At 35.8% G+C, this 24,999-nt stretch overlaps 2 long non-coding RNA genes across 2 annotated transcripts; both read left to right on the forward strand.

Moving 5' to 3' along the window:
• The first annotated feature begins 10,787 nt into the window (after positions 1 to 10,787).
• LOC110939791 lies at positions 10,788 to 12,062 on the forward strand. Its single transcript, XR_002592505.2, has 4 exons — positions 10,788 to 11,153; positions 11,235 to 11,338; positions 11,455 to 11,528; positions 11,613 to 12,062. It is a non-coding gene; the product is annotated as an uncharacterized LOC110939791 (long non-coding RNA).
• Positions 12,063 to 12,242: 180 nt separating this feature from the next.
• LOC110939788 lies at positions 12,243 to 13,346 on the forward strand. Its single transcript, XR_002592497.2, has 2 exons — positions 12,243 to 12,754; positions 13,066 to 13,346. It is a non-coding gene; the product is annotated as an uncharacterized LOC110939788 (long non-coding RNA).
• Positions 13,347 to 24,999: the final 11,653 nt, after the last annotated feature.

The following is a 24,999-nucleotide window of genomic DNA, read 5'->3' on the forward strand; positions in this document are numbered from 1 at the left end:
AATTTAGGACTGTTCTGCGTTAATTACTAAAAGGATCTTAAAGGTAAAACCTAGTCTAGATGTCGTTGCAGACATGGCCAAGATGGTAGAACCTACACAAAAGATTCCAATTCTTGTTACCATCTGAAAGAATGTTAACATTCATGACAAACTGTGATGCGATAAAATCACACAGGTCATCTTTTAATTGGGTTATTTTAAATTCCCTTAAGTATATAACCATCCCTTAAGGATGAAGTGCCTGCGGGCTATAATTAATGTTCTTTGAGACTAAAGACAGTAGTAGCTTACAACTCCCTGTCTAGAAAAGGTAATAAACTTTGATTCAAACCTTAATACCTTGATTCTGTAAAAATCTTGTTTTATAAATTAAATCTGTCTGTATGACTAGGCTTTTGTGCTATTATTAAATTAAAATTTAGGATTGTAATAAAGGTCCTGAATATATAAATAATTAACAAATTAACCAAAAATGGCTATTAAAACCATGGTTAATAATTCATAAAATACTGTAAAAGCTTCTAAATAAACCTTTCCCATTATTTTCTTGTATGCAGCAATTTAAGCTACATGGCCGGGTCGGATGAGGTAAACAGTCATCCGGTGGAAAACCACGAGAATGCTAGGATACAGATGACCGGTGCAGAACTGCAAGCACTAGTTGATAATGCTATTACAAGGGCTATGGATCGGCAGTATAGTGAATCTAGTGGGACTCAAAGTAGGACCCTATCTACGCCGCATTCCAAGCCTAAGACTCATTCCGAGGCTCACAGCAAGCCACCCTCTACCCAACCTAAGCCTAAGAAAGAAGAACCAAAGAAAGACGATGATCGACACTCCTCAAACCAAAACAGTGTTCCATCCAACAGGATAATATTTGATGGCAAACCACGTGCTAAAGGTTGCACCTATAAGTACTTTGTTTCTTGCAAGCACCAGGATTTCACTGGGGAGAAAGGAGTAATGGACTGCATGACCTGGTTGGATGAAACGGACACTGTGGTAGATATTAATGGATGTGCTGAAAGAGACATTGTGAAGTTTGTATCTCAGTCTTTTAAGGGTGAGGCATTAGCTTGGTGGAGGTCTTTGATCCAAGCTACAGGGAAAATCCCACTGTACAACATGTCTTAGGAACAGTTTGTGACATTGATCAAGGAGAACTACTGCCCTCAGCATGAGGTTGAAAAGATTGAAGCTGATTTCTTATCTCTGGTTATGAAGAACCTGGATTGTCAAGCCTACCTCACGAGCTTCAATACTATGTCAAGATTGGTTCCTTATCTGGTAACACCGGAACCTAAGAGAATAGCTCGTTTCATTAGGGGTTTAGCCCCAGAGATCAAGTCGAGTGTGAAGGCCTCTCGGCCAGCTACATTCAGGTCTGTGGCTGATATATCCTTGTCCCTTACTTTGGACGCGGTCAGGCAAAGATCGCTAAGGAACTCGGATGCCGAGAAAAGAAAGCGTGAGGATGACAACTCACGACATTCGGATAAGAAACACAAGGGAAACAATGACCACAAGAAAGGTTCTGGATCTAAGAAAGATGGTCATCAATCTGGAGATAAGCCCAAGTGTAAGGTCTGTAAGAAGCACCATTTTGGGAAGTGCAGATATGACTCAAAATCCCAGTCTCAGCCAAGGCCATGTGGGATTTGCAAATCTTCTGAACATAAGACTCTAGATTGTAAGAAGCTGAAGGACGCAACGTGCTACAGTTGCAATGAAAAAGGGCACATTAAGACAAATTGCCCAAAAGCTGCAAAGAAAGCTGATGAAGGGAAGAAGACCAATGCCAGGGTCTTTTAGATGAACGCACAGGAGGCGATCCAGAATGACAATGTCATAACAAGTACCTTTCTTATTTATGATGTTTACGCAAGGGTACTATTTGATTCTGGAGCAGATAAGTCTTTTGTAGATAATAAGTTCTGTGAGTTATTGAAATTGCCTGTTAAAGCTTTAAGTGTGAAGTATGAGGTTGAATTAGCTGATGGTACCTTAGAGACAGCCTCAACCGTGTTAGATGGATGTTTCATATCCATTAGGAACCACTCTTTTCCTCTGTCCCTACTTCCCTTTAAGCTAGCCGGTTTTGACATAGTGATAGGCATGGATTGGTTATCACATAACCAAGCCCAGATCGTGTGCAACAAGAAGCAAGTGGTGATCAAGACTCCGACTGGTGAGCCACTTACCATCCAAGGAGATACCCAGTACGGGTTACCCAAGCAAGTGTCTATGCTCAAGGCATCTAGATGCTTGAAGAAGGGTTGTGTCATTTATATGGCACAAGTAACCGTTGATGAGCAGAAACCCAAGATTGAAGATATTCCAGTCATTTCTGAATACCCCGAAGTTTTTCCGGAAGAACTACCTGGTTTGCCACCAGATAGACAAGTAGAATTCAGAATCGACATCATTCCAGGAGCTGAACCTATTGCAAGAGCGCCCTATAGGTTGGCACCAATAGAGATGAAGGAATTGAGGTTACAGCTAGATGATTTGCTAGCCAAAGGTTTCATTAGACCAAGCTCGTCTCCATGGGGAGCGCCAATCTTATTTGTCAAAAAGAAAGATGGGTCGATGCGTTTATGCATCGATTACCGTGAGCTTAATAAGATCACTATCAAGAATAGGTATCCTTTGCCCAGGATCGACGATCTGTTCGATCAATTGCAAGGGGCAAGCTACTTTTCTAAGATTTATTTGAGGTCAGACTATCATCAATTGAAGGTTAAAGATGAAGATGTACACAAGACTGCATTTAGGACTCGCTATGGCCATTACGAGTTCCTAGTGATGCCTTTTGGGCTCACTAATGCACCTGCCGCATTCATGGATCTCATGAATCGCGTCTGCAAGCCTTATCTGGATAAATTTGTCATCGTCTTCATCGATGACATCCTCATCTACTCGAAGAGCCAAGCTGACCACGAGAAGCATCTCCATTGTATTCTGAAGCTACTTCATCAAGAAAAGCTCTATGCCAAATTTTCTAAGTGTGAATTCTGGCTTCGAGAAATCCAATTCCTTGGACATGTTGTTAGTGAGCATGGTATCCAAGTGGATCCCGTGAAGATTGAAGCTACTATGAACTGGCAAGAGCCGAAGACGCCTACGGAGATTCACAGCTTCCTAGGATTGGCAGGATATTACAGGCGATTTATTAAAAACTTCTCAAGAATTGCAGCACCCCTGACTTTACTCACTCGCAAGAATAGCAAGTTTGATTGGGGGCCTAAGCAGCAAGAATCCTTCGATATTTTGAAGCAGAAGTTGAGCAACGCTCCAGTACTGACTTTGCCTGAAGGAATTGAAGAGTTTGTAGTGTATTGTGATGCATCACACACCGGGATGGGGTGTGTGCTTATGCAAAAAGGCAAGGTCATTGCCTATGCTTCACGACAGTTAAAGGTGCATGAGAAGAACTACACCACCCATGACTTGGAGCTGGGTGCCGTTATATTTGCACTAAAGCATTAGAGGCATTACCTGTATGGAACTAAGTGTGTGATCTATTCTGACCACAAAAGCCTTCAGCATCTGTTCAATCAGAAGGATTTAAAAATGAGGCAGCGACGTTGGATGGAAACTTTGAATGATTATGACTGTGAAATAAGATACCATCCAGGCAAGGCAAATGTAGTCGCTGATGCCTTAAGTAGAAAGTAAAGAGTGAAGCCGATGAGAATCAATGCCAAGAGCATTGAGATCAAGAATAGCTTGAATGAAAGGTTGTTAGCTGCCCAGAAGGAGGCTGTATTAGAAGCTAACTATCCCGATGAAAAGTTAGGAGTAACTGAAGAACAGTTATCCTATGGAAAGGACGGAATCCTGAGATTAAATGGGAGAATATGGGTTCCTGTTCATGGAGGACTTCGGGACGTCATCCTTCAGGAAGCCTACAATTCCAGATATTTCGTTCATCCTGGAGCTGATAAGATGTACCAAGACTTAAAGGCAAATTATTGGTGGATAGGCTTAAAAAAGTCTATAGCTGCTTATGTAGCTAAATGCTTGACGTGTGCTCAAGTCAAAGCTGAACATCAGAAGCCGTCAGGGTTGCTACAACAGCCTGAAATTCTCACTTGGAAATGGGAAATGGTGACAATGGATTTCATCACCAAGTTGCCAAAGACAAAGAAAGGAAATGATACTATATAGGTGATAGTAGATAGACTGACTAAGTCAGCACATTTCCTACCCATTAATGAAACTTATAGTTCTGACATGTTAGCCCAATTGTATGTTGATAAGATTGTATCTCTGCATGGAGTACCAGTGGCTATTATCTCTGACAGAGATACCAGATACACGTCGCACTTTTGGAAAAGTTTCCAACAGTCTTTGGGCACGCGCTTAAACTTCAGTACGGCTTACCATCCTCAGACGAACGGGCAGAGTGAACGTACCATCCAAACTTTGGAAGACATGCTACGTGCATGTGTGATTGATTTAGGTGGTAGTTGGGATAACCACCTGCCGTTGGTCGAGTTCTCCTACAACAATAGCTACCATACAAGCATTCAGGCTGCACCTTTTGAGGCATTATATGGTAGGAAATGCAGAACGCCTATTTGTTGGGCAGAAGTAGGAGAAGATCAGTTATCAGGACCTGACATAGTCTTTGAAACGACGGACAAGATTGTCCAGATTCGTGACCGCCTGAAGGCTGCCAGGGATAGGCAGAAAAGCTATGCGGATAAAAGACGAAAACCTCTAAAGTTTGAGGTTGGTGATAAAGTCCTGCTTAAAGTGTCGCCTTGGAAAGGGGTGATGCGATTTGGTAAAAAGGGTAAGTTAAACCCGAGGTATATAGGACCATTCGAGATCATCGAATGTGTAGGAACAATGGCTTATAAGTTAAACTTACCTGAAGAGCTCAGTGGTATTCACAATGTATTCCACGTCTACAACCTAAAGAAATGTCTAGCTGATGAATCACTAGTCATACCGCACACAGATGTGCACATGGATGAGAGCTTAAAATTTGTGGAAAAACCTTTGTCGATTGAGGATCGACAGATAAAGAAGCTTCGAAGGAAGCATGTGCCTATTGTCAAGGAAAAATGGGATGCCCGCAGGGGTCCCGAATATACGTGGGAGTTAGAGTCCACAATGAAAGAAAAATACCCTCAAATGTTTCAGTAAATCTCGGGGTCGAGATTTCTTTTAAGGGGGTGAGGGTGTAACACCTCGTAAAATCATACCCAATAAAATAAAGACACGTGTCATGTAAGATAAACGTGTTATAAACCCGGATCCAGATAAAGATGTACGGTAGGATTTAAAAGCGTCGACATGTTAATTTATACCTCTGAGCGACCTATTAATAAATCCCTAACCATGATATATTTAATCAACATCTAAATTATGAAAATAAATCTGGTTATCCTAAATAACAAATTGAATATAACTCAAGACTTGGATCCAATGTGAGTTCTCGAAAATGTTGGCACTTAAGGCATTCAACACAAAGAACCAAAATGTGTAAGAGCACGCAAAGCATGCAAGGTCTGAGCACTTGGTCCCTCTACTGAAAAGGAAAGCACAAGATTCGGACTTGTAAGGAATGCATGGTCAAAGCTTGGAAGTTTACAAATTTTTGGATTCTGGTCATCGGATACGGACCGCAAAGCCATGGGCTTACGGTCCGTAAGGATGGAACTGGGCGATATAATCCAAGGGCGGTTACGGACCGCAAGGCCAAGGGCTTACGGTCCGTAAGAGGTGCTTACGGTCCGCAAGGCTTGTAGCTTACGGTCCGTAAGACAGTCGTTGGCAGCAGAAAATGGACAGGTGCCTGTTCAGCCTGTTGCACCACCTTACTTGAGTGGTATTCGAATACTGAGGCTCCTGCAACTGGTTTTGGCATCATAGGGACACCTGGGATGATCTTGCAACACATGTAGACTAGTTTGGCATGATCTTGTGCATTTGGGTTCAATATATAAGAGAATGAAGTTGCAACCATTATGTTCACTTCATTCAAACTCATTTCAACTGATCTCTGGAGCTCTCTGGACAGCAACCAACTTCTCTTAGGATCCATAAGCATACTTAGGACTCTTGTAAGTGTCCTTAATCCTTTTTAAATCAGTTTAGCTTAGTTAATTAGCTAAAAGTCAAACCATCGTAATTAAAGTTTGACTTCCAGATTAGTCCATAATTACCCAGTCAAATCTCGAATTAAAAATACCTATGAGTAGGTAATTATGTGGGTAATAAACCCTTAAAAGGGTACCCTCTGATTCCCACTCTATCTAGGTCAATTGTCGGGTCAAACTTGATCTTAAAAAGTCAACAGAAAGTTTAATTTCAAATAAATGCATAATTAGCAATGTAGAAGCTATACAACCTGTTTTATCATTAATATAACCATGGTTGCAAAAGTCGCTAGGCGCTCCCTAGTCGGTCGACTGGGGAGTTGAGAGTACTCGGCCTAGGCGGAGAGTACACGGGGAGTACTCGGACATGCCAAATTATAAAGAAATTAGTTTTCGGAAATTAATTATATGTCAAATAACATAAATTTACTAATATTGATAACAAAATACGTGAAAATGATATTCACTCTTTAATACGATAGGCATAGAAATTATGTTTTATTTTATTTTAAGTCAACCTCAGCCCGAGTTGACCTACTAGATCCGATTTTGGCCGATGTTGACCGCATTTGATCGATTCCGAGTAATTAGTCGGAGTTGGAGAAAGTCGCCTAGGCAACCTACCTTGTAGCGACTACTCGGGGAATACTCGGCCTTGGAGACCTTGTTTTACAACCATGAATATAACTTGGTAATTAATGTAAGAACATGTCTAAACATGTTCACCCCGATAATTTTCAGTTTAGGCTCAGTTCGGGACCAAAAGTCGCATAGTTTGACTTATACTTTGACTTTCAGTTCTGACCCGTTTAAGCCTAGTTTAGGATTGCCTTAGAGCTTCTTTTGGACCTAGTTGCATGTTAGTATAACCCTCTGTGATTATACGGCTTGGTTCATTAGTTGTCCAATTATTATGCAAGTTTCCGTTAATTGCCTAAATGTTGATTATTATGCCCTTTTCACCTTAAAATGTGATTTTTGAAAAAGTAAAAGAGTAGGAACCTTCACTACTGATTTATAAACTTGTACCCAAAATTTGATATCAGTTTGAGGTCTAGAATAGGAGTTATGCTCATTAGCGTAAATAAGAAACTTTTTAGTAATTTAATGGCATAATTAGCGTATAGCCTATCTAAACCCAATTTTTGATATCAAACTTTTTACCTACTGATATAAAATAATATTTTGGGATTTTTGGAGATTTTTATTTATTTTTAGGCTGAGCATAACTTAGAGTTCTAAGCTTATTTCGGTTATTGCTGGTTTTGCTCTTTCGGGCTATAAAATGAGTTTTACAAATCCTTTTGATACCAAACCTTTTTCTACTGATCTAATATGATAAGTAAACTATTTTGAGCCTTTTGGAATTATAAAAATATCAGCTTTTCTTTCAAAACCCGGAAAATGGCTCCAAATCGCCCTTTTAAGCATTTTTAACGCATCGTATGTATCAAAACTAGTTTATGTATATAAGGGTTGATGCCTACGGATATTTTCAGTAAAATTCCATATTATAACAGTAAGAAAAAGTTTTAAACTCAGATTTCCAGTTTTGACCTTTTAGGCTTATGTGAAATTACCAAAATGCCCCTACGGTGCATAGTATGGTTATAATTAATAAATTTCACATATATATGATACTCTACTATTATAACTTATTAAATTTAGTATATTTACTAAATAAATCAGACCTGTAACTCAGATTACTATTTGAACTCTTTTATAACCTTTTTAAATGACTAAAATGCCCTTGCGGGGCATAGTTTGAGTTTAAAATCATTTTGAGCATAATAGAAGATATCTTACTGATGTCACAACATATTTATGGCATATTAACTTGGGAAACTTGTATATGATTTATGTGGTTACTCATTACGCACTTTCCGCGTTCGGATCGGCTTATGTAACTAGTTTGCATATATTAGCCGAAATGGGTCAAACTATATCATTTTTGTCTCAAAATCCAGAATGTGATTAAGTTACCCACATTAAACAAGCATGCAAGCTTGTCGGGTCAAAACTACATTCTAAACCGGTCTTCGCCTTTCATGCGTTTGAACCGTATATTCTTTAAAACTAACCGGTCTAAGCTTAGGCTTAATTAAAGACCCGTTAGAAATCTAATAGGTTATTATAAACATTCGTTCCAGAATAGGAGAACCGGTAAAAGCTACATGCACTTTCTTATTGTGATCATACTTGCAAAGGTAAATACTTTTAACTTATTTTCCCTATACGGGCTTGGGGTACGGTATATAAAATACCGCTTGGTCGGGCATTGAATCTTTAATCAAATGAAGGTTAAATCATTGAAATGACCCGTTAAAATTGTTTTGTTTGCTTAAAGCCTTTGGGGGGTTAATGACCATGTCCCGGATATCCTTGGCATCATTTTACGAAATGGCCACGACCTAAGCATGCGGGTGTAGGCGTACACCCGTTTATGCATAAATAAATATTAAGGTATAACCGCCGGTTTTGGGTTTAACCGCTGCGGGACTATACCATGTGGTGTGTCTAATTATCTTTAACCCGGTGTCAACTCGGGCTACTGAACGCATAAGAAACATGTAATTCTTTTACAAGTTTATATTCAAATAATTATCCTAAGTTATAAAAATCTTTTTGGCCATGTGCATTCAAATCAATTTTAAACCTTTTCAAAATGAGTCAGTTAAATTGTATTTACCAGTGTAAACTGACGTATTTTCCCAAAAAGGCTAAGTGCAGGTACTACTCGTAATAGGCTGGCCTCTCCTTAGCATCAATAAGAGTCTCGCAAGCTTGGACGCATTAAGTCTGTTGAACAAGTTTCCTCTTTATTTTGATCTGCCTATGGATCTGTTTTAACTACTTGTGATACTTAAATATTACAATTTTATTTGATTGAAATAAATCTATCTTTTGCTTCCGCTGTGCATTTAAATTTGTGTTGTTTGACTATGATGATATCAACTACGTCACGATACTCCCCACCGGGCCCACCGGTAATACGTGGAAATATCGGGCTGTGACATTACACCACTTGTATTTGCATTTGTAGAATTAGGATTTATAACTTCATCAATCGTAACTCTCTGATAAGCAGATAATTGAACCTGATCACAGACCGATCGAGCGTCGTTAAACTCAACATCTGTTTTTCGTCCGGTACTGCTCTGTGAATCCATTGAAAACAACAATCGATTCAAACCCTAATGCAGAAAAACGAAACTGCAGTGTATTGTTTTGAGAATTATGAAAATTTGAAACTCATACGAATCATAATTACCGGGATAGTGGTGTAACGAACTTCTCGCTGATTGAATGAATAGACTAATTTGGCCTCAGCTGATTGAATGAATTGTCTGATTTAACCTTATGAAAGAAAAATGAATCAAGGACATGTGTAAGGCCATGGATATAACGTACGTAATGTAGGATAAGGGTATTTGTATCCTACACTTCCTATATATATATATATATATATATATATATATATATATATATATAGTGTGAGGTTCATTGGGGAACACTAAAAAAGTGGGGAACCGGAGAACACTTTAAAAATTTAACTTAACATGTTATAAATCAATTTTTTTTTAAAATTGTTTCAAGCGCTTCTCCTTATAAATACTTGTAGAAGCATTTTTAATAAACAAAATCAAAAACTAAAAATATAAAAAAATAGTTAAAAAAAAGGTAAAAAAAATTCTTTACAAAAATTATTTTTTATTATTTTGAATAGTTTCTACCCATTTTTTTAAGGAAAAGCACTGAGAAAAAATTTAAAAAAATTTATTTTCAACATGTTTAATTAATTTTATAGGATATATAAGTATATATATATATATATATATATATTGTAACTGTTTTTTTAAACATTTTTTTATATTTGTAGTTTTTGTTTTTTTTATTAAAAACGTTTCTACATGTATTTATAAGAAAAAATGCTGAAAAAATAATTTTTAACATGTTAAGTATAATTTTAAGAGTGTTCCCCGGTTCCCCACTTTTTTAGTGTTCTCCAATGAACCCTCCCAAATAAATGTATATATATATATATATATATATATATATATATATATATAGGGGACCGCTAGAATGAGAACCACCACGAGTTGTAAGAACCACGAGAACCGCGACCCGCGGGTGGCCGTTGACCACGAAATTTTGTTTACACCTAGATCCGTATATTTTAAGACCGGGTGTAAATTTTGGGTTCAAACGGCGCACCCGAGGGGGTAGTTTTTTACGCCCAAAGTTTGGTTAAAAAAAAGAAAAATTAAAAAAACCCAAACTTTGGGCGTAAAAAACTACCCCCTCGGGCGCGCCGTTTGAACCCAAAATTTACACCCGGTCTTAAAATATACGGATCTAGGTATAAAAAAAATTTCGTGGTCAACGGCCACCCGCGGGTCGCGGTTCTCGTGGTTCTTACAACTCGGGGTGGTTCTCATTCTAGCGGTCCCCTATATATATATATATATATATATATATATATATATATATATATATATAGGGAGCCGCTAAAATAGAAACCACCCCCAGTTGTAAGAACCGTGAGAACCACTATCAACCAATCAGAATAAGCCAACGAAAAGGGTGTTTTGGTCATTTACTATATAATTGTCTAATCACTATCTCTCATATCTTCTCTCTCCTCTCTCCTCTTTAAATGTCCAAGTCAGACCTTTCTCTCATCTATCATCTCTCCTCTCTCCTCTCTCCTCTCTCCTTTTCATCTTCATCACCATCATCACCCATAAATCAGAAAATCAGAGAGATCAACATTCAACCATCTTCAACCCCTCCAAAACCACCGAATGTAAACCGAAATTGGCAATGAAGTCACGAATTTCCGACACAAGAATCATTCTTCAAACAGCAATTGCATCAAGACTCATCCACTAGTTGCAAAAATATTCCAATATCAAGTGAACCCATGGTGTCAAATGATCATGTAAAAATACCTACTGATGGAACTGATGTATGGGAAATTGATGCAAAGCTGCTGAAATTCGAAAATAAATTCGCATCTGGTACTTTTGGCGATCTGTAGGTGGTCGAAACTCAAAAGCTAAACTTAGTTCCGACCGTGAGATAAATCTTGGCTTTAATATTTTCTATTTTTATTAGGTATAAAGGCACATATTGTAGTCAAAAAGTGGCTATTAAAGTTCTTAAACCAGAATAGATGCAGATATGCTAAGAGAATTCTCTCAGGAAGTATTTATTATGAGGTTTGATTTTATTTTATCATTCAAGTAATTGCCAATTTTATTCATTTATAATGCCATAAGATTCTGGATTTGTTGACAATTTATTTATATTTTCTCTGTTTTTCATTTCTTGGCAGGAATATTAGACACAAGAACATTGTTCAATTTATTGGAGCATGTACAGAACCTACAAAACTCTGCATAGTAACTGGTAACAATATTAGTTTTAAAGGCTTTCTCATATATTGGCAGTTGAGTCGGAGGCTAGTTTGTGATGTCATTTGTAAAATGTCAGGATCCATAAGGTAGTTAACTAGTGGATTACGACACAGATATGGTTAGATTCAGTGGGTCTCGATTCAGTCTCAGGTCCGACGTGGTTCGGTTTGGGTTAACAACAGTGGTGGCGGTGTTATACAACTCAGATTAGGTTTGTTTGACACCGGGTTTTGTCGGGTTTTCGGCTCGGTTTCGAGTCTCGATCAAAGCTGGTCAGCCGCGGTTCGGGTGTGGTTCGACGGGTCAGTGGTGGTGTCGTCGGTGTCGGAGGTGGTGGCTGTGTGAGGATTGACGGTGGTGGTGGGTTTTGACGGCGATTATGTGGGTTTGGGGTTGTTTAATAATTGATAATTGTGATTGGTTTATTGTTGTATTTTGAAAAATGTTTATTTTTTACAACCGTAAAAAGGTGTTTGTAAAAAATGTTTTTTCACAACCGTAAATGTTTTTTTTGTAAAAAATGTTTTTTTACAACCGTAAAAACAATTTCTAAATTTTTTTAACGTAAAACTATAAAAATTTTACATAAAACGTAAACTTTTATGTAAAAACTTTTTAACGTAAAACGTAAACTTTTTAACGTAAAACATAAAACGTAAAACGTAAACTTTTTAACGTAAAACGTAAACTTTTTAACATAAAACGTAAAGCGTAAACTTTTTAACGTAAAACGTAAAATGTAAACTTTTTAACGTAAGACGTAAAATGAAAACTTTTATGTAAAAACTTTTTAACGTAAAGTAAAACTTTTTTATGTAACCTGTAAAACGTACAACGTACAACGTAAACTTTAAGCGTAAAACGTAAAACATAAACTTTATGTAACCTGTAAAACAGGTCGTAAAAAACGCACGTAAAAAACGGGGGCGTAAAAAAACAGCATGTAAAACGGGTCGTTAAAACGGCGTGTAAAAACGGCGCGTAAAAACGGGACGTAAAAAACGTGGCAAAAAAAAACGGCGCATAAAAACGGGACATAAAACATGGCGCGCTAAAAAACGGTGCGTAAGCCTCGAAAGAGTAGTTCAGATTACAGATTCGAGATGTGTTTGGCTCGGATTTGAGTTATGTTCGGGAACCGAGTCTCATTTTGGGTCGGCTCAAAAGAGTAGTTCAGATTACAGGTTTTGGCCGACAAGCAGTGACGTTACACTCCGGGTAAGCCTCGAAACATCGCTTATCTTTTTTTCCTTCTCCTAAATGAGTGCTGCAAAAATTACTTTCTGCACTTTATTTTTGTTTTGTTATAGCTGTTAACCTCTAAATCCATTTGTTATGGCTAGTGATTGCTCAGCGCATACGTATTATCATGGGTTTCTGGTTGAATTGCTTCTTCAAGAGACTTGTTTTTGTTTGTTTCAGAGAGTTAAAATCTTTTGTTTATTTGAAAGAATATATGTTATTTGTTGCTCTTTAAACGTAGTTCAAAATAATTTTCTAACTGTATACTAATGTGTTCTAATATTAAGGGCTGCCGTGGGTCGAGTTTCGGGTCAGTGGGTGCAAGTTTGGTTCAACCCGGTTCGGAAGCATCAGGTCGACGGCTCAGTCAAACCGGGTTAGATTCAGAGTTGTTCGGGTCAAGCTTCGGCTCGGTCTCGATTCTGGTCTGTCAGTTCGGTAGCGAGTTATTATTACGTTAGTTAAGATTTTATTTAGTTAACGCGCACCGAGCTCGAACCGATACTTTAGTGACTTGTTACGTTTGGCATTTTGATAGAAATCTTATATATTGTGTTTATATTGTTGAGTTTTGAAAAGATAACGACAACTTGAGTAGTCGGCTTATTCCAAAAACAGAGGAAACTCTGTCCGTAAACTTTTTAACGTAAAAACGTAAACTTTTTAACGTAAAACGTAAAATGTAAAAAGTTTTACGTAAAACGTTAAAAGGTTTACGCAACAGTAAAAAGTTTTACGTAAATCGTAAAACGTAAAACGTAAAAAGTGTTACGTAAAACGTAAAAACGTAAAAACGTAAAAAGTGTTACGTAAAACGTAAAAAGTGTTACGTAAAACGTAAAAAGTAAAACATAAAACGTAAAAAGTTTACGTAAAACGTAGAACGTAAAACATAAAATATAAAAAACCGGCGCGTAAAACGTAAAAACGTTAAAAATGTTGAGGTAAAAAACCGGCACGTAAATCGTAAAAAAACGTTAACGAAAAAAACCGGCACGTAAAACGTAACAAAACCGGCGCGTTAAAACGTAAACTTTTTTATCGTAAAACGTAAACTTTTTGACGTAAAACGTAAATAACGGCGCGTTAAAACGTAAAAATTTTAACGTAAAACGTAAAAAAACGGCGCTTTAAAACGTAAAAAAACGGCGATTTTCTGTTGCGTTTGGTTTTGCGTAAAAACGTTTTTGTAAAAAAAAATTAAACCGTAAACTTGTTAACGTAAACCGTAAACTTTTTATCGTAAAACGTAAAAACGTGAAGCGTAAAAAGTGTTACGTAAATTTTTTCTTAAGTTTTACGTAAAATGTAAAACGTAAAAAGTTTTTCGTAAGTTTTACGTAAACTTTTTAGTAAGTTTTTAGTAAATTTTTTTCGTAAATTTTTTTCGTAAGTTTCACGTAAACTTTTTCGTAAGTTTTTCGTAAAACGTAAAAAGTTTTACGTAAAACATAAAACGTAATAAGTTTAACGTAAAACCTGAAAATGTTAACGTAAAATGTAAAAAGTTTTACGTAAAACGTAAAAAGTTTTACGTAAAACGTAAAAAGTTTTACGTAAAACGTAAAACGTAAAAAGTTTTACGTAAAACGTAAAAAGTTTTACGTAAAACGTAAAAAGTTTAAATTTTTAACGCAAAACGTAAAAAGTGTACAAAAAGGGGCGCGTTAAAAAAAGTGAAAAAAACAGCGCGTTTAAAACGGCGTGTAAAAAAACGACGCATTAAAAAAGTGGAGAAACGACGCGTTTTAAAAAAACGACGCTTGAAAAAACTGCGCGTAAAAACGTGTAAAAAACGGCGCGTTAAAAAACTTCGAAAAAACGGCGCCTTAAAAAACTTCAAAAAAACGGCGCCTTAAAAAACTTCGGAAAAACGGCGCGTTAAAACGGCGTGTAAAAAATTTGGCGCGTTAAAAAACGTGGAAAAAACGGCGCGTAAAAAACGTGTAAAAAACCGCGCGTTAAAAAAAACGCCGACTGAGAAAAACGACGACTTAAAAATACGGTGCGTAAAAAACGGCGCGTTAAAAAAACGCCGATTGAGAAAAACGACGCCTTTAAAAAACGGCGCGTGAAAAACGGCGCGTAAAAACGGCGTTAAAAAATGGCGCGTTAAAAAATCGGTGCGTTAAAAACGGCGCGTTAAAAACGCCGATTGAGAACGGCGCGTTAAAAAAACGGCGCGTTAAAAATGCCGATTGAGAACGGCGCGTTAAAAAACGGCGCGTTAAAAAACGGCGTTAAAAAACGGCGCGTTAGAAACGGCGTGTTAAAAAAACGCCGATTGAGAAAAACGACGCCTTAAAAAAACGGCGCGTAAAAGAGCGGCGCGTAAAAAACGGCGTTAAAAAACAGCGTTAAAACGGCGCGTTACGCTTGAAAAACGGCGCGTAAAAAAACGGCGTTAAAAACGGCGCGTTAAAAAAACGTAAAAAGTTTAACGTAAAACTTAAATTGTAAAAAGTATAAAAATCTTTAAAAAAAAAATCTGAATTTAAAAAAGTTTCTAATAAAGAAATTATGTTTAAAAAATAAAAGTAACAAAAAGTAATTAATGAATAGGATAAAAAAGGTAATTTAAAATTAATATATATAAAAGGACAAAATAGAGTTATTTTACTTAAATACCCTTTTGTATTATAATATTAAAGACATAATAAGACAAAAAGCTTTTAATATTAATATTAACTACTTTTAATCACATCCATCCATCTAGTTGATCTAAGGGCCATAAAGTGGTTCTCATGGTTTTTACAACTAGAGGTGGTTTTCATTTTAGCGATCCCCTATATATATACATATATATATACGTATATATATATATATGTATATATATGTATATATATATATGTATAGATATATGTATATATATATATATATATATAGATATATATATATATATAGAATTGCGCTAAAATAAGAACCGCCTCGAGTTGTAAGAACCGTGAGAACTTTTTGATCCGGGGCGAGGTGGATCAAATTTTTTTTTTTATAAACGTAGATGCGTGTATTATAAACACATTTGTAAAAAAAATTCAAAAAAAAATGTCGTGTGTGTAGTTTTGAGCACCACAAGTTTTTGTTTACGGGTACCGTAAATTTTCCAGTAAGATTTACGGTACCCGTAAACACAAACTTGTGGTGCTAAAAACTACACACACGACATTTTTTTTTTGAATTTTTTTACAAATGTGTTTATAATACACGCATCTACGTTTATGAAAAAAAAAAATTGGTCCACCTCGCCCCGTACGGTGTAGTTCTCACGGTTCTTACAACTCGAGGTAGTTCTCATTTTAGCGGCCCCCTATATATATATATATATAGGGGATGGATCATGAGAAAACTAGTTTTAATAAGAAAACTAAAAAACAACCAATGATCAAACAAGATCAACGGCTGATATAAATCAGTATCTAAATCACGGACAATTAGCTTTAATTTATACACGGGAGGGTAGTTTGGGAAATATACAAGTAAAAAATTACACTGCCTATCCTCACCAACATTCATTCAGACCTGAGAAAAAAGGAATTATACATCTCTCTCTCGGCGACATCCGGCGACATCCTAGGGTTTCATACAAACAGAGATCGCTACACAATCGATCCATCATATCGGCAAAAATATCGAATATCTACCAGGTACGAACTCGTATCACGTTATTTGCCTAAAAATCATCACACATTTTGATGTATCACTCACACAACACATCGATTATAACTATGTTCGCACCGATCACTGTTCTTATATGCAAAATTGCTAAAATCGTCGCACATTTCATGTTTAAGTCGTTAATTGTGGATGAGAATTGACGTTTGTCATCTGTAATATACTGATATGGACTTAGATACATATAATCGCCCAAATAATTCAATATTTATGAAATAGTATTTCACATATGTGATATATGTGTGAGATTCATGACTACAATGTTGAATGATAATTAGGATGCGCGGATGCGTCTCACATGTGTGATACTCGTGTATACGGTTCACATGTATAATACAATGATAAATGATATTTAGGATGCGTGTAATGTGTCTCACATATGTGATACTCGTGTATACGGTCCACATATGCAATATAATGTTGAATGACAGTTAGGATGCGTGTAACGTGTCACACATGTATCATACTCGTTTATATGGTTCGCATGTGCAATATAATGTTGAATGATAGTTAGGATGCGTGTAATGTGTCTCACATGTGTGACACTCGTGTATACGGTTCACACGTGTAATACAAGGTTGAATGATATTTATGATGTGTGTAATCACATATGTGATACTTGTGTATACGGTTCACATGTGTAATACAATGTTGAATGATAGTTAAGATGTGTGTAACGTGTCACACATGTATGATACTCGTGTATATGGTTCACATGTGCAAATATAATGTTAAATGGTAGTTATGATGCGTGTAATGTGTCTCACATGTGTGATACTCGTGTATACGGTTCACATGTGTGATACAATGTTGAATGATATTTAGGATGCGTGTAATGTGTATCACATATGTGATACTCATGTATATGGTTCACATGTGCAAATATAACGTTGAATGACAGTTAGGATGCGTGTAACGTGTCACACATGTATGATACTCGTGCATATGGTTCACATGTGCAATATAATGTTAAATGATATTTAGGATGCGTGTAACGTGTCTCACATGTGTGATACTTGTGTATACGGTTCACATGTGCAATATAATGTTGAATGATATTTAGGATGCGTGTAATGTGTATCACATATGTGATACTCGTGTATTTGGTTCACATGTGCAAATATAATGTTGAATTATAGTCAGGATGCGTGTAACGTGTCACACGTGTATGATACTCGTGTATATGGTTCACATGTGCAATATAATGTTAAGTGATATTTAGGATGCGTGTAATGTGTCACACATGTGTGATACTCGTGTATATGGTTCAAATGTGCAATACAATGTTGAATGATATTTAGGATGCGTGTAATGTGTCTCACATATGTGATACTCGTTTATACGGTTCACATGTGCAATACAATGTTTAATGATATTTCGGATGTGTGTAATGTGTCTGACATGTGTGATACTCGTTTATACGGTTTACATGTGCAATACAAATGAAATATATATACGTATATATTCGTATGTTACGATGGCCATGTGTAATATAAATAATAAATATATTATTGATATACGATGATTATATGTGTTGTAATTATGAATCGTATCCACCACTTGTGTATTATGGTCACACATATAATTGTAGTATATTACACATATGTTATATTAATGATATGTTCCATTTAGCAGCTAAGGCGAGAAAACAAGGATGGTGAACCTCAACAAGGATGACATTACCGACAATATCGAAATCAAACAAGCAAAACCAAGTATTGCTAAAAAAAACATTAATATTCTATTCTTATCATTACTGCTATTAATATTCATTTATTTTTTTTGTTCATTCGTTTATTCAGTAATTATGGTTACTATTTTTTTTTTTTTAATACGACATACAACATCACAGTTCGCAAGAAAGTTAGATTTGTACTTAAATCAAACAACAAGAAAAAAGATGATGTTCAAAACAGCAAAATTAAGTACATGCACAACAATAGCAATGATGAAGGCCATAACAAAGAAAATGAAGCTGTAAACAACAACAACAACAACGATAAAGCTCGGGACACCAAAAGTAACGTTGTGAACGACGAAGAATTTGGTAAGTTATGATACATAACAATAAAAATAAATACATATGTTCGCTTGGAAACGTTACATACCGTTATGATGCACACACACATATATATACACATATACATTGGGTATTTTATTTATTTATTTACTTATTTATTATTTATTTAATTATTTTTTTATTTTTTTATAAAACAGCCAACAATATGAATCACTCATTGGCATGTAAAAGGAAAAGGCTGAAAGCATCTGACACGGACGATAGTGTTACAGGTATGTAATTAATACGCAAATACACGTCATTAAGTGTATAAGTATCGCACACGTGCACCACGATTATGATATATGATAATGATATATGTACCAAACTGTTACGTAACTGTATTATACAGTATTTACGTGTGACTTAAATGCATTTTTAGTGAACACATGCACCACAATTATGGTTGTTAAGCGTTAACATGTGATTGTGTGTTATACGTATTGTATTACACGTATGCTATTGAATATGCATGTAATGCACATGTGCATCATAAATGTAATGTGATATATGCAATGCACGTGAACACCAACAATATAACCTGTAACTGTACTGTAATGTATATATGGGTGAATAAACTCATATTTGTTAAACACATTGATACGGTCAAAGGGTTAAAGCAATTAAAAAAACAGGGACTTAAATGTATATTTTGTGAAACGCATGGACTAAAGTTGTAATTGTAGTTAATAGTTAGCTAGTTAGTTGGTCGCGAATTACTGCCAAATACTGTTAACAGTGAATAACAAACTACAGTGGATTCATCCCTAATTTCTGTGTTTCCCTATATCTATATGTTCTATCTGTTGTCGTGTGATTATATGTTGTATGTGTTATATTACACATGTGATTGAATGTGCATCCAATGCACACGTGCACCATTAATGTAACATCATAACGTGTTACATGCACTACACATGTTCACCATTTAAATATAATATTATGGAATGTTAATAACATGTATTGCACACGTCTGATTTTTTTGCAGGTGTGCATATTAAATCCAAAAAAACAAGGAAACGCTCAAATGCACCCGATGTTAAAAATGACAACCCAGAAAACGAAGGATCTGTTACCGTAAATCTGAGGCCGAGGAAGTCGATACGCTCGAAAACAATTGACGAAGAACACAAAGACGCAAAAAACACACCCAAGGGTAAAAAAATGAAGGTTACAAATGGTAGTAATTGGTGTTCGATACGAACACGTGTATCCCCGAGACAACTGTGTATAGCGATAAAGGGTATGACACAGAAACAGAAAGAAGCTGTTAGAAGCCTAGGTTTTGCTAAGCTTCTATCAATCCAAAACGACAGCATACCTGGGAGGTTAGGCCATTACATAGTTGACAATCTTGACACGGACAATATGGAGATCAATGCAGGATGTGTTAAGATTAAGGTTGATGGGGATGCAATCCACAATCTTCTGTGGATAAGAAACAATGGTATATATCTGGAGACATTCCAATATAAGAAAAATGTTGTTGGGGTTACAAAAGAATGGAGAAACATGTACAAGGGAAGTTACGTTACACCTTCAGCCATATCAAAAAACATAGAGGAGAACGGCGATGATGATGGAATAATGTTCAAACTGAATTTTTTTGACATTATTCATGAGCACATTTGTTGAAATTCAAGACCAAGGAAAGTGTGATCTTAATTTCCTACACCATATGACGGATGAAATAGACCCACAACATGTTGATTGGTGCGCGTACATCGTCAATTCAATTCGATCAAGAAATGCAAAAAAACATGGAGAAGGTGTGACAATAATTGTTTCTTCACAGGCGCGTTAACAATCCTAATAGTATGTATTACATGTTTTATATATACGCACGTGTGTGTATGTGTGTAACTGTAATTCACAATTTACATTTGTTATTATTATAATGATCACATGTGCATGTTAATCCAATTTCACGTGTAATATGTCATGTATTACACATGTGATATGAATTGTGTTATAGTTAACATGTAATATAAAAAATGTGCTTGTAATTCACTTGTGATGTATGTGCATTTGTAATTCACACGTGTGATTCACATATGTATCAACTGATAAATATGTTCTAACTGTTTTATGTCACACATGTGAACAGCTGTTGTACGTTGATCGAACGAATGTCCCTCCAATAAATGTTGATCGACATATGAGCCCGCTTGAATTCTGGACAATCGAAAAGTTGCGAAAGAAGGAGAAAATCGAATTGAAAAATAGAGGTTTTCGCATGGGCGAGTTAAGAGATCAATACGTTTATCCAAAAAACGACACATCTGAACATGTCAAAGAAAACAATTTGAACGAGATAATGCTTTATGATGATAGGAGTAATCCAGCTAATTTGACGGTACGTTATTGTATACATTTATCCAAACCTGTATTTTATATATATATACATATATATGTATATACTCCACACGTGTGCTACATACTTATCATGTAATATCAACAGGGACATGTTACAAAACTGGAGCTCTGTTCGATCGCATCACGAGGGACAAAAAAATATTAGAAAAAGCGTTATGTGATGCATGCTTGGCTTTCCCGGACGTACCTGAGATACAAAACTGCATACAAAAATACAAAACAATATACAAAGAAGTGATTGATATCAATGAACATGTAACACAAACTGGATGGACACAGTTTTTTGAAGAAAATATTGGAGAAATCATTGCAAAAATGAACAAAGTTGAACATGTGCAAAAGAAGAAAGAACGTGACAGCTCAATGCCAAACTTTGATCTCGGCATTAGTTCACAAGAGTCTGGTAGCATATCGGGTGAAATAAACTTAAAATCTGCTGAGCATCAATAAAGCGCGTCTATTAATCAGCCGGTAGACATCAATGAAAAACTAAACGGCGACGAACAACTGATATGGCCGTATATGTTGGCAATCGCCCATGACAAAAATGATGGAGAAAAACGACAAACAACTCAAGAAAAGAATGCAACGAAAAAGAAAACGAGAGCAATGTCAGAAGAAGATGCAAAAGCAGAACAAAAACAAATGGAAAAGGAACTAAAGGCAGCAAAAATAGAAGCAGAAAAGAAAGAAGTCGAAAGACTGTTCTTGTAAGTTCTATTACATTTATGCATTATGAAGTTTGCAAACTATTATTATGATTCACATGTGTAACTGATGTGAACGTATGTATACAAGAAAGATATTTTCGCAACTACATACGAACTAGAAACAAGAGTGTTTCTGTTAGCACACCTTATTCCAGGCAAACAGCTGTACACATGTGCTATAGATTGTTGGGCGGGTGTTTTGAATCATCAAGAAGGTTTGAAAAATAAGGATGGACCTAAACGTTTGTTTTGTTACACGTCGACAATTGTAAGTATTATATGATAAATAAATTTTTGCCATTACTATAAAATATATTCAAACGTGTTTTGTTTTTTTTTTTTTTTTTTTTTAATAACAAAACAGAATGGATGGATGCTAAACAGAAAGCATATTGTGGAGGCAAGGACAGCAGCATTCAAAAAGAACCTGTTAATAGTGCTTGAACGTAACGGCGACAGACTTGATCTGAAATCATATGATGTAGTTGTGATTCCTGTACTGGAAAGTCATCACTATTACCTAGTATGCTTTGACTTGAGGGAGCCTTCAATTGAAGTGATAGACAACATGCATCCAAAATTTGCTTGGGTATCGATGAAAGACGGTAACAGCTTCACGTCAAAGGGCACACCAAACAAGATTGTAAGTTATTAACTGTAATGACAATGACATTAAGTAGAGATACACATATGCACCATTTCAATGTGGATGTTGATATCACCTAACATATAGTTTATTATTGGCAGAAACATATCGTATGTGCTTACATGCGTAGTGTCCAACACCCGAGTGCACAAGCATTATCAAGCATAACACTATCAAAGAAAGAGATTGGCTGGGCAACAAGAGACAACTTCACTGACTGCGGGATTTTCGCCATGCGGCATATGGAGTTATACTATGGAAAGAACAAACCGTTTGAATGCGGATTCAACGACAGGAAATCAATGCAACAAAGCCAAATAAACAACCTCAGGATGAAATATTATGCAAGAATCCTGCTTTCTGATGCAAACATGTTCAAAGAAAAGGTTATAGCGGATGCAAAGAATGAAGCGAACACGGCCAAACAAAATGAATTGTACGGTGCAACAGATAAAGGATAGATGGAAAATCGAACATACATGTGAAAGGTTTCATTTTTAACATGTGGGTCCAAAAAGGTTTCATAGTTGCCATTTTAGTCCACTTGGTTAACTTCATCCATTTTTTCTGTTAACGAGAAGGCCAATTTGGTCATTTTGTATATAATTCTGTTAACTAAAAGGGCAATTCAGCCATATAAAATGACCGAATTGGCTTTCTCGTTAACAGAAAAAATGAATGAAGTCAACTTAGTGGACTAAAATGGCAACTGTGAAACCTTTTTGGACCCACAGGTTAAAAAGGAAACATTTGGACTAAACTGACAAAATGACCCAAACTACATGAACTAAAATGGCATTTAACTCAAGGAAAAAAATAGTAGATACCAAATAAAATCCAACGACTGATTTAAGTGTTCACCAGAACTAATCAGAATGAATCACTTTTCATTCAATTCTTCCGTTATATATACTATACTATATACTATATAGTATAGTTATCAACTTTGTTTTGTGAGCCAAAATTTACTATTCAAATTTTCACTAATTTTTAGCATGGTTTACAACTATATCTTCCTTTTTTCACCCTATTTGTTTTCTCATCTTTGTTTTATATTAATTAACTAGTATTAAGCACCCGCCGTGTTGCGGCGAGGGCCTATAACTGTGCTAAATAGTATCAATGTCACACCACCGTGATCGATCACCAACACAGAATTTGCGGCGTGTTAATACTAAGAAATTAGATCGTAACGTAAAACACAGAAGATGATAACTAAGTCGATCTAGGACCCGCATATTTTGACGAACCCGTCAAACGGGAAAAAATAGACAACGTAAAAACGTTGAACAACACACGCACGTTGCGTCATGTTAACTCACAAAACTTAGAACGAAGCGTAAAATGAAACGTAAAAACGTTGAACCACACACGCACATTGTGCCGTGCTAACTTGCAAAATTTAGAACGAACCGTAAAACGAAAAAATTAGCGAAAGATGAAATGTATATGGGACCAAAGTTGAAGTAAAAAAATTGTGAGGTTAAATTTGTAAAGATGAAAAGTTTTGGTTAAAAGTAGAAATTAAAATAGTTTTAGGTTATAAGTAATTTTTCAAATACTTTTGGACTAAAACTAAAAAATCCAATTTTTTTTTTAAATACTCCCCAAGCATTAGTTACAACACCTAGATTCATATATGAGTTGCTAATTTATGGTATTTAAATAAATTTAAATATTTTAACAACAATAATAATAGTTATAGTTTTAACTATAATAACAATATTAAAAATTCTAACAATAATACAAATATTACAACAACAACAATAATGATAATAATAATAATAAAACTAATTTTATCAATAATAATAATAATTATAATTTAAAAATATTAAAAATATTAATAATATTTTTTTCAATAATACATATTATAACAATTATACAAATATAATACTACAAAAATTAATAATTATAATTTTAACATTAATACTAATATTTTAACAATAATACAAATTATAATATTAACAACAACAATAATAATACAAATATTAATGTGATACTTGATTAATTTGAAACGGATTGCCCGGGTTATAGTGTTGATAATCATCATACAGTGGTGTATTCGGAGGCTCATAACCGTATCCATCGTATCCTCAGTATCTATCTGAATTATCTGGTTGCACGTAAGAAACTTCACACCCGTATCCGTAATCCGGATACGATTGTTGTGTTTGGTAATATGGTTCATCAACAGGGGCATTCTCAACACCGTATCCTACATATCCATCCGGATCACCTTGTTGCACGTACGAAGATTCACACCCGTATCCGTAATCAGGATACACTTGATGCGCCGGGTAATATGGTTTATCAACAGGTGGAGTCGGAGCCTCGTTCAAGTCTAGAAACTGTATGTTTTGATCAACAGGGACGCCAGACACAACATCCTCCTCCTCATTAGCATCATTCACTCCTCACGAGTCGTTAGAATACTGCTTACAGAAATAATTTCCGTCCCAGAATGATGCCATTTTAGCTCCACAGTCGTGCGAGAAATTATAACCGATGAAATGAAGAATGCGGCTGTTGAATTTGTAGGCAAGGCGGGTGGATGTCTAAATACTAATTTGAATTCATAATTATCAGCTTCTTATAGCTCTATACGCGGCGTATATCTTTATTCATGTGCCTAGAAAACATCGTATCAATGTCAAATCTGTCTAACATACGCTGCGTATAGCTCTATACGCAACGTATAGGTGCTTCGTGTACGGGCTTCGTATGGCTCTATACGCACCATATATATGCATGATTTGAC

This window comes from Helianthus annuus, chromosome 1 (genome assembly GCF_002127325.2).
Source record: "Helianthus annuus cultivar XRQ/B chromosome 1, HanXRQr2.0-SUNRISE, whole genome shotgun sequence".
NCBI classification, from domain to species: Eukaryota; Viridiplantae; Streptophyta; class Magnoliopsida; order Asterales; family Asteraceae; genus Helianthus; species Helianthus annuus.